This window comes from Micropterus salmoides, unplaced genomic scaffold (assembly GCF_014851395.1).
Source record: "Micropterus salmoides isolate LMB-PRFRI ecotype aquatic unplaced genomic scaffold, ASM1485139v1 Ms_hic_scaffold_4, whole genome shotgun sequence".
Classification (NCBI taxonomy): Eukaryota; Metazoa; Chordata; class Actinopteri; order Centrarchiformes; family Centrarchidae; genus Micropterus; species Micropterus salmoides.
Window position 1 is genome coordinate 11,189,407 of NW_024043372.1, and position 14,718 is coordinate 11,204,124.

Sequence of the window (14,718 nt, forward strand, 5' to 3'; positions counted from 1 at the left end):
GAGGGACTGTTCAAAGACAGCTGGTTGCACAGTATGACTAAGATTGAAAAACTGGAAGTGGTGCAGGCCTGCAGGCAGGACACAAAGCCGTCTTGATCACTCAAAAAAGTGTGAGGAAGCTTAATGTGTAGTGCTAGAGGGGAGATGTTTTAAAGCTGATAGTAAGTTGCATATACTGTTTTCCAGCAAGTAAAAAGGAATTTTGTACGGGGGTAAATTGATGTCCGCATCATTGTAAATGCACAGACTATGAGTCACAAATATACAGTATATTATAAGTTGTAACTACAAAACACAAACAAACTCTCATGAAGAGTTTGTTTGTGGATTTTGACTCTATTTGTTTTTTATATTTGTAGTTCATGAAGATTTTGTTTGTGCATTTTAAATTGATTTGTGGATTGTGTTTTGTGTTTACAAATTGTAAGATATTTTTGGGACTCATAGTCTGTACATTTACAATTATATTGACATTGATTTACCCCCATAATGTTGGTAAAAAAAAATGTTAAACTTCTAAAATCAGCAAGTGAAGCTTCACTGCCTTGGCTAAAGTGGCTATAATTGGTATTTTTACAGTGTATCAAATGACAATATGAAATTATTCTCTGAATCATTATTAGACTGTCTGGACAGAAACTTCACAGCAGACAGTTGTTTTCAGCAAAAACATCTTACTGTACACTACCTGCTCAGCACCAAATGGCAGTCAGACAAATGAATGATAATGTTGCTGTATAACTGCTGAATGTGCTCAGTCAATCTCAACAACCCAGCTATATTCTAACTTTGGACAGGTTTGTGCAGCTGTGTTCATGAGAGAGAGAGAGAGAGGATGTGCTGCACGAATAAATGCTCCTCAATATAGCTCCTCAATCAAATACAATTAAATAGAAAATTAATATGTGGCAGTCAGCGTTAAATAAATCCGCCTCAAATAAATCAATGTATGGGAAGCAATGCTTTCACTACCACCCCCCTTCACCCACAAATAAAGCAGTCTCTCCCGACTTTTTAGGCCTTTTAGGCCTATCTTATTCATAACAGCAGCAAAAAGTTTTTACAAAACATAGGCTATTCGTTTGTCTACGACATAGGCTGAAATAAAAAAATAAAGCAAGTAAATCCCGACTTTTGAACTACTATTTTTCTGCACATGTAGCCTATTTATAAGAGCAGTATTCAGTATTTTTTACAAATCCTTACGTTAACTTTCTCCTGACGAGTCCAAGCATCATTGACAGTAGTTGCTGGAGTTTCTTTCTATAAGTTTCATGTTGCTATGCTGCTTCAGCAGATGCTTCAATAAATTAGACGTAGAATTGTTCGTGGTTGAAAGCTTTTTGCTGGTTGCACAGAGTTTGCAATAAACGGCAATGTCCTTTGCATCTTAGACACAATAATGGCAGTAGCTACTTACAGCTATGGAAAGAACACCACTCTCCCTCGTTTTCCTTTTTCCTTTAGTTTTTGGCTATCAGCGGACATGAACAACAAAGTCCGGTGCCGCTGACCTGCCACACAGTCACGCATTCACGTCAAGGATAGTAACGCTGCGTTAAGTAACGCTTGGATTACTTGGATTAGTAACTATAATATTACTGTTTTAGAAAAATAATCCGTTACACTATAAGTTACTGGAAAAAGTAATAATATTACAGTAACGCGTTACTGTCCAACACTGATGATAAATTAACACATTTCCTTGAAATTTTGTGGACCAATAGGGATTGTGACAATTGATTAACTTTCAGTGGTGATCTGGATCTAGAATGGAACAGAATTAGGCTTGATTCTAAATCCTAACTGTGTGTTGCAGGGTCAAGAAATTCATCCAACTGAAAATTCAAGTTGATAGGAATTATGTCATTTTGCTGTAACAGCAAGTGGTGAGAAGATTTCAGTGTTGGTGGAAGTATATGCCGGTGCCCTTGACTTTTCCAGGATTTACAATTTTAGGCAAAACACTTTTATTGTCAATCTATTTGTGTATGTATATCTGCCTATCAGTCATATGGATTTAATACTGAGGAATCTTTGCTTTCTTACATTTACAACAAACATGATTGCCTCTGTAAAACAACCACTATTACCATTATTCAGTTACCATGATATCTCATTCAGTCACTGGAGGAGGTTGTGCGTCTGTAGCCTATTGCTCAGTCTGTGCTGTAATTATTGTATTTAAGTCCCCCTAACGACAGCTGTTTCGCTTTCCTCTGATGTATCAATTCCAGCAGCAAAGACATGCTGTTCTCCATGTGGTCCTATGGCTAATTAGCAGTGGTGAAATTTTTCAGTGGAACACCAGAGAGACACCGTGCAACAATATTACTCCATTATCACATTTTGTGCCTCAGAGAACTGGCTATGGTTTTCATGTTTAGTTTTAATTTTAACGTATTTTTTATTTTTTTAACTAAGCCCTTGACCCTCTGTTCTGTTCTTTGTAATGAACAATCCCATGCCTTTGTTTGAGCATGTCCCCAAACCAACGTCAGGGAAAGACTTTATCAATGGGAGGGGATTTACTCAGTTAACTGTTTCTTGTTTCAGCTTTGGGTGAGAAGAAGTGAATGCTGTAGATGTGGGATAGCTGGAGCACCCTAACTCAGCTGGGTCTTAAATCACCACTCCACAAAAGAGGAAGAAGAATGGCCTCTGGCATTGTGGCTAATTGCCGTCTAAACTGAAACAGAATTATTCATAACCTATTAGTGTGTCAAGTTCAGTGGGAAGTAAAGAAAAAAGTAGAGGAGAAAGAAAGAAAATGAGAGGAAAAAAGTTAATTAATAGGACACAGTACACGGAGAGTATTTTAATTTTTTAAAGGGCTTCATAAATAAGAATTATCATTTTAATGAATCCCCTGCCAAGAAATTCAATCATCCAGTTTTAAAGGCTAAACCCTGAACTCTTGGTACCTCTGCTACTGTCCTTCACTCTGGAAAGTTTGGAAATCTGTGCTTTTCTTCTTGCACTGCATGACCATATGTTGACTTTATTAAGCCCAAAGTCATGTAGAATCTCTCACCCAAATGACTGCCATAGTCATACTGTGATGTTCAATTTAGCTCAAGCTATATCCAATGATGAATGCAATACAAAGTTATAAATGACTGGTTTCTGAAATTACAGGCAAAGCATCATGCACAATATTCGTAACATTTACATGATTGCGATATAAAAATAATTGGGGAGTATTCTGTTTTGTTTGCCTTTTTTTTTTTTTTAATGTACACTATATTTCATATCCCCTGGACAATTGCAACAACAAGCTTTTATCTTTATAATGAGGAACATGAATAAGATGTAGTACCAAAATGTACCCATATCTAGGGCACTTTATTATGTGTTAGCAAATATTTATCCCTTAACCTGACTGAGTTGTTATGGTGCTCTGTGCCAGTAAATGTAATTACTGGTGCATTACTGTATGGTAATTTATGATAAGTCGCTCTGTTGTTATCAAAGTTCAAAATCAACATCTGAACTGAAAGGTTATAGATGAGAAGTTATGTTGAGAAAAAAAAGCTGAAAAAAGCTAATGGACAGAATCCTTATTAGGGCATTGGATTTACTGTCAAATCATTTTCAGTCTCAGTCTGCAGAGGATACATTTAACAAGATGTAAATACGCAGTGGGTAGGGAATTGACAATGTTATAGAGTTTGGCCTTTTGACCTACTTGCTCTCTGTTTTAGTTTCATTGAAGAGTGCCCAGCCAAATGACATCAGAGAACAAAACATTCAGTTCTTCAGTGTTAAGACTGGAATATTTAATGCAAATATCATGTTTCCAAAAAATGGATGAGATATCATAAAAATAATGTGGACAGTACTTCATAAGGAAAGACTTAGTGCATCATAGTCATAGTGATCATTGGCTACTGTTGTTAACTGTGGGTCTGCCAGCAAAGTATGACATATAAGGCTTGACCAGATGTTCTTTCACTCTGGTTACAGTTGAAAATGTGTGTCAAAATTTGTAAAGTACAAGTTTGTTATTGTCATTATCCTTAGGTCAGTGTTACAGAAGGAAACTACACATAAAATCACATGATCAAGTTAATATAAATGTGTGTTTATATGCAACATTTCAAACAGAATCTGTCTGCTTAGAGAAACACTGATGTATGGTAGAGGACTGCAGAGGTCAACTGTTTTACTAAGTTGCATGGAATCTTTCTGTATTGTAATTTCCTTTCCCAGACCCAGTCTGTCCCGAGTTACAGCCAGTGCGCTGCTTATGTGGGAACTCCGCTACTGTTGGAGAATTACTAAGATTGTCTATTACACACGCTTGGTTTTGTTTTCGTTGGCCAACTTTTGAATTGAACCTCAAAACTAGTATTTTTGGTTTGCTTACTGGGATACAGAAAGATGGACTCATAGGAGATTTGAACTGAGATAAGGACTCATTAATTGGTGGTTGAACTCTGGGTTTAGTATTGAGCGCTTACTATATAATAAACAGTGGTGAACTTGTGTGTTCGTGTTTTTGTTGTTGTCTGTAGGTAGGCCGACCCGATGAGATTATATCATTATTTAATGCCATGACTTGATTCAAATTATCTTTCTCATATTATTCAAATTTGATGCTTCTTCACCACTATTGCTCATAATAATAATTCATGCATCACCTAATTTCATCATAACACAGGCCTGACCCACAAGAAAGAACAGTATATGTTTATCTAATATTGTGTTGGTCATACTATACACTGATGTACTGTTTGTCCGTTTTGAATAATACAGAAGTTAAAGAGCTTAAAAATTAATTGCATATTAAATCACAATCGCAATATTAGTAAAAAAAATCGCAATTAGATTATTTTCCAAAATCGTTTAGCCCTAATGTTTAGCCAACTGACATTTTTGAGGACAAAATATGTGATGTTATTACAGTATAGTGGATTCGCTATATAACACTTGAGGGATAGAATTCTGTCCCATCACCAATCATATAAAATAGATATTTCATTCTGCAAACACTGACATATCCATCCCTGTAAAGCTAAGGTCATAATTTCAGGCTTTGGTGGGTGAAAGAAATCGATACCTCTTTTCCCAATGGTAGAGATAGGGTCATTATTTGTTATTACCCAAAGTGATTCCTATGCGACATTCCAAAGATTAAAACGAAAGGTTATTTGTCTCTTCAGAATGGAGCCTGACCTTGGGAACCCAGCTCCTGGTTGATCTGTGCATGGTGTCTGAGACAACTAAGGTTGTTGTGTTGTTGTCTGTATCAGACTCCTCCTCTGGATGAAGAACATCTTAATAGCCCTTGTGTTTAAACATCATGTCACGTAATTCCAGAAATCCTATCTTCAAACATTTTGTAAAGTGTGAGGATGTAAATTAAAGGATACCCTTCATGAAGCGTCAGGGCTGGTATTTATAACCTCTAGAAAAAGAGATGAGCGCTAAGGTGTAGAGGGACTAATTACCTTCTCATCCCATAAAACTGGGATTCACTTCAATAATGGATGCCCAACTTTAATTAAGCACTGTGTATATTTAGGCGCCGTTTATAAATGGGTGGGATTAATGGCATACAAGCCAAGCCCAAAGACAGAAATGCCTGCAGACACTGGTGTACTAGTAGGGAGAGATTAGGGACTGTGTGCAACTGAATGCATGCAAGTTTGCGTGCTTATGTGTGAAGAAGCTTGGTTGGGTGGCGGGTTGTGATGTGTTGATAGGGAGAGGCTGTTCCCTCTGTGTCCCATACTTGTTCAGGAAGTGAAGAGAACATCTTGGTCAGACTTGCGGAGTGACTCAAACACAGTTGCCTAATTCTCAGCTCTCAGAAAGGATGCCAATTTTGTCAGACTCATCAGTTGTATTCTAAAGTGTTTGCCGTGTCGTCTTTTAGCATGCCTTGTGTCACCATAGGGGATTATTCAAGAGTCCTTGATGTGATTCTCCATTACTCTCTCATTTATCCTGTGTCACCTTCCTGCTCATCACACTTAATGTCCTACAGTGTGCTATCAGCATTACAACCTGTTAGATTTTGTGCAAAAAAATTTCAATGGGGAAGGCAAAAACATTCTCCGTGTGATTTTGTAAGAGTATTGTGCATTGATTGTTGTCCACATGAAATTAGCTTTGTCTTTTTGGCAACTTGTTCATAATTATCCGTATCAGAATCCATCTGAGATAATTCTGTCTGGAAACTAACTTCTTCCTTTTAAAGACATTTGTGACCATTTCCCACTCCTTACCACTACTACCATTCAGTTTTGTTGACTTGGAGCAGCTTACAGCACCAATAAAACATGTTGGCCTAGAGCACATTGAAGAAAAAAAGAATGCAATGAATTCAAACAGCAGATGAATTATTAAATATCTGTATTTGAGCTAAACCCTGGGGTGATAATTGAGGCAAAAATAAACAACACATGGGCTTCGTCAAGGATTTCTCTAACATTGAACGGGTATTATGTGCATCACTTAGTCTATACTAAAGAATTTCTGTCAGATTTTTTGTCTGATTTTAATGTGTAATGGAAATTATATGTTTTCATTCCAGAAAAAATGCTTTACTTGACTATTTTGAAAAACCCACTGAAGTGTGGGATTTCATTAATGTAGCAGCAAAATTTGAAACCTTCATCGTACAAACCATGAAATCTATTGCTGCCATCTTGATACAATTAGCTTCAACTGTGTTGTGACATAAACCTGTAATCATATTCGCTGTACTATTTTGGCCTGGGAAACTGTTTTTCGGCTATGACCCAGATTAACTATATGAACCCTAGAATGATATATATCACATGAAAGGAAGACATACATTGCTACCATCTTAGGTGTGCCCCTAAAGCTAACATAACAAGTCAATGCCACATGTGCATATTTACTGTAGTTACAATTAAAGAAATACATTTTTAATGAAGATTAATAATGTCCTCTCTAGTTTTTATTGTCTTTCTTTAAGCCATAATATCGGGCTTTCATTTTTGTATTGCTAACAGCCAAGTAGAACACAATGCTGAGTATTTTATCAATTTTTCCTCTCCTCACTACACCCACTTAATGGCAAGAGACCCTGCAGGCACATTAAAAGTTTGGCATCTCATTTTAAATGTAGGCATGTCCTGTGTAGACGCTGCTGCTTTCCCCAGCATATGACGCTATTGTTAAAAAGCACAACTTAAGGCAGATACCATTTTGAGTTGCATGACATCATGGTATGTTTATTATACCCCATTAAACACAGCATTTCCTGTCATGCATTAATCATTTAGGAATGCCTCTCTCCAAATACATAATCCCAGTCATGGCAGAGTGCAAGAGTGGAGGACATCATGCAAAGAATATTTTGTGCTGTGCATTGTTTCTCTTCCATACTGTTATGCCTGATAAATACAATATATGTTGAAGTCAGTGAGTCAAATCAAATAAGTATCAAGCCAAAGTTGTTATATCCATAAGCACAAAGTGTATAATTGCCAGTGACATGGATACACTGTTTTTAACAAGAAACTTTCAGCAAATCAGCATTTTTTTCAAAGCGCCACACTAAAACACAGAAGTATACATCTTCAAATAGTTCCAAGAGTCTTTAAACACTTAAGAATAACCTTGTGATGTCTTTCACGATGCAGCCCTTTCTTGTTTTCTTGGTTAGCGTCCCTTCCTTCATCCTGAGACGTGCATGTCTGATAGTGAACACACTGCCTCCCCTGATGTCTCCTTGTGGTTCTCTCTATGCTGTGAAGTGTAGGTTTCATTCCTTGTGGCGCAGTCTCCCTCATTCCCCTCACTCCCCCTCACTAAGGATGTCTTCATCACTTGCTGCGCTCTGCTCCCCACCAAGGTCCCTCCTTTTGAGCGTGGTTGACTGAGGAGGCGACAGAGGAGAAACAACTTCGCCTCCCCAGAGACATGCAGCTGATTGTAACAAAGGATGAGAAAACCTCTTTGTTACCTACCTTTTACCTCAATATCACCTTGCTTGATAAGTCTCCTTTCCTACAAAGTGATCCCCCTAAAAATAGTTTCACAGGTTTTTTTGAGCAAGTTTGACAAAACTTATCAGACAGTGTTATCTTTTTCTCTGTAAATGAATCAATTCATTCACTTAAGGAGGTTATGTCTTGTATTTTAAATTGAATCCATTTCTCAAGAGACTAACCCAAGGGCATCTGTAACTTGAAAAAGGTCAACTAAAAAGAGCCAGACAGAATGAAAAGAGCCGGTATGTCTCCCTAGTTTGTAATATCATTCCAGCCCCATGAGTAAGTATATGATTTGATTTATTCTTAGCTTGCCCCAATGTGATGGTAAGATTATTTTGTAACTACAGGGAAATACATAGATGTGAGATCACCTGTCAGTCATTTATAGTCTATTTACTTTTATCTCATAACATTTATTTTGTGAACTATTTGCGTCCACAGTCCCTTGTGTGCTCCCTATAAAAATATTTCATTATGCCGACTCCCTTAAAACTGTTTTGATGTATAGCTCACCAGAAGGGATCTCTCATAATATGAAGGGCCAAAAGAACAGAAAGCAGATGAGTTTTTCAATTTCTTTTAGACATCACAACAAAATATTGACAAGAAAAGATAATGATTACATTTTCTTCTCAAAGAGGCTGCATTTATGCTATTTGGAAGATAAATTCAATACAGAACGTGGTTGAAAGCCTTGAAAGACAATAACTCTTTTGATAAGTATACTGTGACTATGACTGTGACTGTTTTACACATTACCTTGTGTGCTATCTGTTAGTTTTTGTAAAAGTGTAAAAGTCAGAATGTGTACCTATTTCTTTACAATCATACTGCCTTGGAATTTAGGTCTGATTTTAGAATGCCTCTACTTATCGTGTTTGGAAAAGATCAAATTATAATCATATCATTATATGAACACTCTTTTGCTTTTACCCATTAATAAACAAATCTTTTGTTTTTTACTTTTTCATGTTGAGTATAAGCACCACCCACACAGATAGGGTTTGTGAATGTCATTGAGTTTAGTTGATCTTTCCAGTGTCACACTTGGAAAGTGTCAGATATTTCCAAAAGTGGTGCTGAGTACCTTTCATTGTGGTCTTAGCTCTTTGAGATTTGACACTCATCTTTGCTGCTGCACAAAGGACTGTGAGACAGGCGATAAATTTGTGGGGATAGGAGAAATACAGGTTTAAGAGGCCCTGAAAGCAGCCTGTGGGCATGGATCAAATGGATTTCTTCTCAGTGTGCCTATTTTTTAAACTTGAATATGAATCAGAGGAGGGGAAACTAAGAGGAAAATTGAAATGGGAAATTCATATTATATTGGGACCCAAATTCTGCCATGTCAGAATCTATTAAATTAGGGGAAGGTAGGGTAGCCTGCATTAATTGTGTAGTCTGATCTGAAATAGCCCTACTGACATTGAGAGATTTGTATTGATGTCTTTGGAGGAATACAACAAATTTGCTCTAAGATATTCCTATATAGCCTTTAGCCTAGGGGAGGAGGCAGACATTGTATACATTCAGGGCTTAGCCCAAACCTAGGGCGGTCCAGGTGCATGTTCCCCCTGGGAGATTTGTTTCCCATTGACATCTATATGCATTATTTTTCAATCCATTTGTGATAATAGAATGCCAAAAAATCCATAGAAACATGAATCTGAAATCATAACACAACAAATGTTGAGGATCACTAATTTTCACTCCTGCCACCTAAAAAGATTATTTTTCAAGGTACATAACATAGGTAGGGTATGTAGAATTTGGCATAAACATTACCAATCTATTTTTGTTATACTAAGCTGGAGGAGAGTTCACAGAGTGAATGTTTAGTTGACAAATCTGCTAAATTTTGCTCTAATGGCAAATTGAGGATCCCAAAGTAAATGTGGTCCCTGATACTCTGAACTGAATATTAGATGAAGAACATTTAGGCTACTCAGCAGACACAGTGACATGTGGTCACTTGTACTTATAGCAGCCCTTCAAGAATGGGGCTGAAGCATCACCACACACCATTGGTATTAAACAGGTGGTATTATGGTCATTTTCATGTTCAAAATCTTATTTAGAGGTTGTACCAGAACAGGTTTACATGGTTTAATTTTCAAAAAACACTATATTTTTTTATCATACTGGACATTGCTGCAGCTTCTCTTTTCACCCTGTGTGTTGAATGCTTCGTTTTAGCTATTGAGTGATACATCTTGTCTCTAAATGATCTTTGCTGGGAGTTGCACATCCTCACATGTTAACTTCAGCAGCTCTGTGCAGCTCACTTCATCATACATTTCAGATCATACATTTTTATATTGCAAAACTCTACCTACTCAGCTACGCTACCCAATCACAAACTGTCTGCCACACACTGTGCAAGAGCGAGTTCGCTTGATTCATGTCACAGCGTCCGCCGGTGTCACATCAGCTGGGTGGAGTGTAATCGCGCCGAGTTGACGCTATCAAGTTATAGGCTACATTAGTTTTTTCCAATGCGTGAGAAAAATTATGTATGCGTGAGGGCGTGTGAAAAGTGTCAATTGTGTGACTCTCACGCTCAATGCATAAAAGTTGGCAGCTCTGTCTAAATGCAACTGTGGGCTCATGTTTTTTTAACTTTCTGGTTGATATTTATGTAACATTTCATGAGTCACAATGTGATGAGAGTGGAGAGTGATTTAATTCATCGAACTAGTCTATTAATTTTTTACATTATAACTTGGTATCAGGAAGAAATGTTCTCATACTTATGATTATGTTGTCCTTATGTACATTTTATCTTCTTATTACACTAATGTGCTTATGCGTGAGTTTAGCTGTAACTTTCAAAATTGTCAAAATGAATGAAGCCTTTCCAAAGCACCAGTAGCTACTGTTTGAAGCTTTGGACGTACGTCATTAGTCATGTGATATTCTTCATCTGACACGTGTTCCAGCACAGTTTATTGAAACAGTGTGCTTCAAACAAGCTTCTGACCCTTGAGATCATCCACTTATCTCAACTAGTGAGCTAACTGCAGCTAAAGTTATCTACTTAGCCAACAATACACGTTTGGCTAGTCACCTCACCAACTCACTTGCTGCTTCTAGCCTAAGTGTTACTGCTGCATTCACAAACCTAAAACAACACATGTTCACTTGCTGACGTTGATGTTGCTCCACTTTCTGTTGATGGCGGCTGAGGTGTACTCTTTGTGAAAAACTTTATTTCCATAGTCTATGTTTGCTCACTGAGGTTACACAAGTAAATGAAACAGACACTCTGTAGGTGCCCAGTCCATAGACGGGTTTCTTGTATACAAACACTACTGGATGCGCCAACAGGGGGCAAAAGCGCTTCGGTAACCGGTCAGAAGACTGTAGTCAACTGCTGTAATCAACGCAAATTACGCATAGTTTGTAAATTCTTGTTGATCATTTCAGAGTTGGATCTGTTTGTTTGTGTTTCATTTAGTATATTCATGTAACATGCACGACCGCGCTGCAGTTTTCGACACCAGACGTAATGTTGTTTAAGACAGCTGCTAGCCAAAACACTAAAGGAATAGGAAGGGAGAGAAGCGTTCTTTCTACAGCTGTAAGTACTGCCATTAAGCCTAACTTAGCTGTATCACACTCAGAGATGCAAAGAACATGGTCTTCCATAAACTTTGTAAGACCAGCAAAAGCTTTCAACCGCGAACAATTTTGTATTAGCCCTAAGACAGAAACTCCGGCAGTTACTGCCAGTGAAGCATCTCTCTCGGCAGCAGACAGTGGCATTAATCAACGTTTTGTGTTTTGTAAAAGCACTGAATACTTCTCTTATAAATGCATGCGCAAAACAGTAACGTCAGTTCAAAAGTCGAGAAGCTGGCTTGATTTTTTTAGACAGTGCCGTTAAAAAACATTATATGCTTCGTAAAAATTATACTCATTGTTGTGATTAGTTAAAAAAGTTGGGAGAGACATGCTTTGTTTTTTCTATTTCAGCCAGTGACATTAAGAAATGTTATGTACTGTAAAAATCATGCCCATTGATGCTGATATGAATACGCAATCAGTTAAAATGTTGGCAGGGACCTGCTTTGTTTTTTTATTATTTTTAAATCACCTATATGATACAGCATCCTCTGATCTGAGAGGCTGCAGTGTTTTCAGTTCAGCTGGTTGTTGACTCCTCAGATTAATTAGCGTATTGTTCCAGTAAAGTGGATTAATTTCTAAAATGCGCTGCTGAACAGGTTTTCTGTCACTTTTAAGTATTGGGTGCGGTGGTTGAAAGTAATTGTATTGGAACGAGTAACGTGAGTATTTACTTTTAATAGCCAGTAATGAGCAAAGTAATATTACTTTTTAAATGAGTAATAAGTAAAAAGTAAGTCATCACAGTTTCCAAGTAATTTGCCCAACACTGCAGCTAGATATGCCATATAAATGTCGCAGACAGTGTTGCTTTCTGCCCCCTAGTTGCGCGCACATCTCGGTGATGAAGTTGCACAGAAACCCGTCTGGCTGCCTGATCGCTTCTGCACATGCACAAAAGTGGTTCTGTCAGTCAAAGAAGGTTACCGCAAATGTGCCTATTCAAAATGATCCAACTAAATCTTTCAAATCAAAATAACAAAATGTTTTTTAATCACTGGATATGAAACTGTTCTATATGATGTAATAGGAATATACTTGATATGAATAACCTTATTCAACAGTACATTTTTAATTTGTAACAATGACAACAATCTAACAATGTAGCAACACAAAGGAGGCTAACCCTAGCTGCTAGCACGGCCGATGTGCACAGCTGTAGGGTTAGTCGGTCGGCATGCATGTAATCAATGACTTAGGTTTAGGCACACAACCCTCTGATGGTTAAGGTTAGGGTAAGAAGCTCTGGGGAGCTAGCTACCTAGCTAGCTACTAGCGCTTCTAGTCTAAACAGGGTGTCACATAAAGACGTGCCCGGGGGCATCTTATACGGACCCTGAAGGGTACCTTTTGCACCAAATAATGCTTTATCAGCCTTACCAGACAACAACACCGGCGTAATTATGAACAGGCACTTTTCTGGTAACCTTCTGTGACTAACAGGGCCACTTTTGTACATGTGCAGATAGGGATCCAGTACAGATTAGGCACTGACACACACAGCAAGACAACAACTCCCTTTTACAATGTAAGGGCAGACCTTCAGGCTAGATGGCGATATTTCTCCAGGAATAGAACTCTCCACTGATTTGCTGGTTCAGTTAGACAGACTGATGGAAAATGAAACAAAGTTTTAGTTATTTTTAAAACCTACAAGATTCTGGGCTTTTGATAAAACATTCGGTGCTGGAGCATAGGTACACGGGCAATTCTGTCCTAAATAAACCTAGTTTCCTTCTTGAGAGAAAGTTGGTTTTGGCTTAATTGCTAATTTACAAAGCAATCTAAAATTAATTTTCTTGTGGTTGACAAACATACATATTCAGGTATTTCAAAGGGCAGAAAACAGAACTCAGATAAATATAGAAATGAAAGTGCTAGTGAAATCTGACAGTTTTAGAAGAGCCAAATGCCAGATTGATGATTCTTCTTTAGGAATTACCACAAATTGGCACATTCTAGTTAGCTCCACTTTATTTCTCTCTGACTTCTTCTACTTTTTAAAATTATTTTATTAGCAATAATTCTACCATTGGGAGCTCTTTCGCAAACATTTTGGCTTCTTGAGGTAGAAACGATTCACTTGATGATTTTATATATGCATGGATAACATATTCTATAATGTGACACTACCAAATCCCAAGATAGAATGAATTAAACATGTTCAGAGCAGAGTTACTTTTACCTTAACACCAACTATCATACATCATACACAGACTGTGTGCCAGTTAACTTGAGTTTGTTATCTGATTTGGTAAGCTCTACATGAGGGAGTAGCCTATATTGTGTTCAGTCAAGTTGCTGGCATCGCAGGAACAGCGTCCTTGTTGCTGACACATTCACAGCAGCTTTGCTAGAAAGAGGATAGATTGTTTCTGGAAATGTAGTCACATAATCCATCTATTTTCCTATCTTTACTGCACTGCTGTAGTGTGTGCTTCAGCTACAAGAAAGCTGCTTAATTGACTGCTGTCTCGACCTCACTAGACCTCACAGTCACTGTCACAGCACAGTAGGGAGGAATGTAATGAAAGTAAATCAATACTCAATTAAAATGTATCTTTTGATATATTATTTAAAGAGAGAAAGCAGTCAAAGCCTCAGTATTATAAAAACTTGGTGTTCATACAGAACCAAGATCAAAAAAGCTCACCGGCCAAAATGACTGGTAGAATTTACACAGGGTGTGCCAATTTAAATCCCATATTTGGCGGGTTGGCAATGTTAATGTTAATTTTAAGCCCTGGTGGCATGACATGTGGCACTGGCATGGGCTGTAGTGGGCAGGTGTTGCCTGTGTGGGAGCATAAAGATCTAAAATCCTGTTCCAAAATCATATATTCAACCTGTTCTTAAAAACTGATTACACAAAAGAAAAATAATACTGGGGAAAAAGGATGGAAATCAGCAGGGAACTTATGATACATTGCTTATTTGATGTATAAATCCTGCAATATTATCAAAAATAAAGATAATCTACTGTATACTGGGTTTCAGTAATAGACTATATAATAGGTAAACATTTAAAAGCCTGTTTAAAACCAGTCCATGTAGCAAGTACATGCATAGATAGACAAAGGTACCTTAAATATCCATGCTAAGACTGATTAGAGGTGCA

The 14,718-nt window shown here is 37.6% G+C and overlaps 1 protein-coding gene across 2 annotated transcripts in view; it reads left to right on the forward strand.

Moving 5' to 3' along the window:
• igsf21a (immunoglobin superfamily, member 21a) overlaps positions 1 to 14,718 on the forward strand; it is a 212,911-nt gene that overhangs the window by 130,362 nt on the left and 67,831 nt on the right. The gene's annotated exons all lie outside the window — the stretch shown is intronic.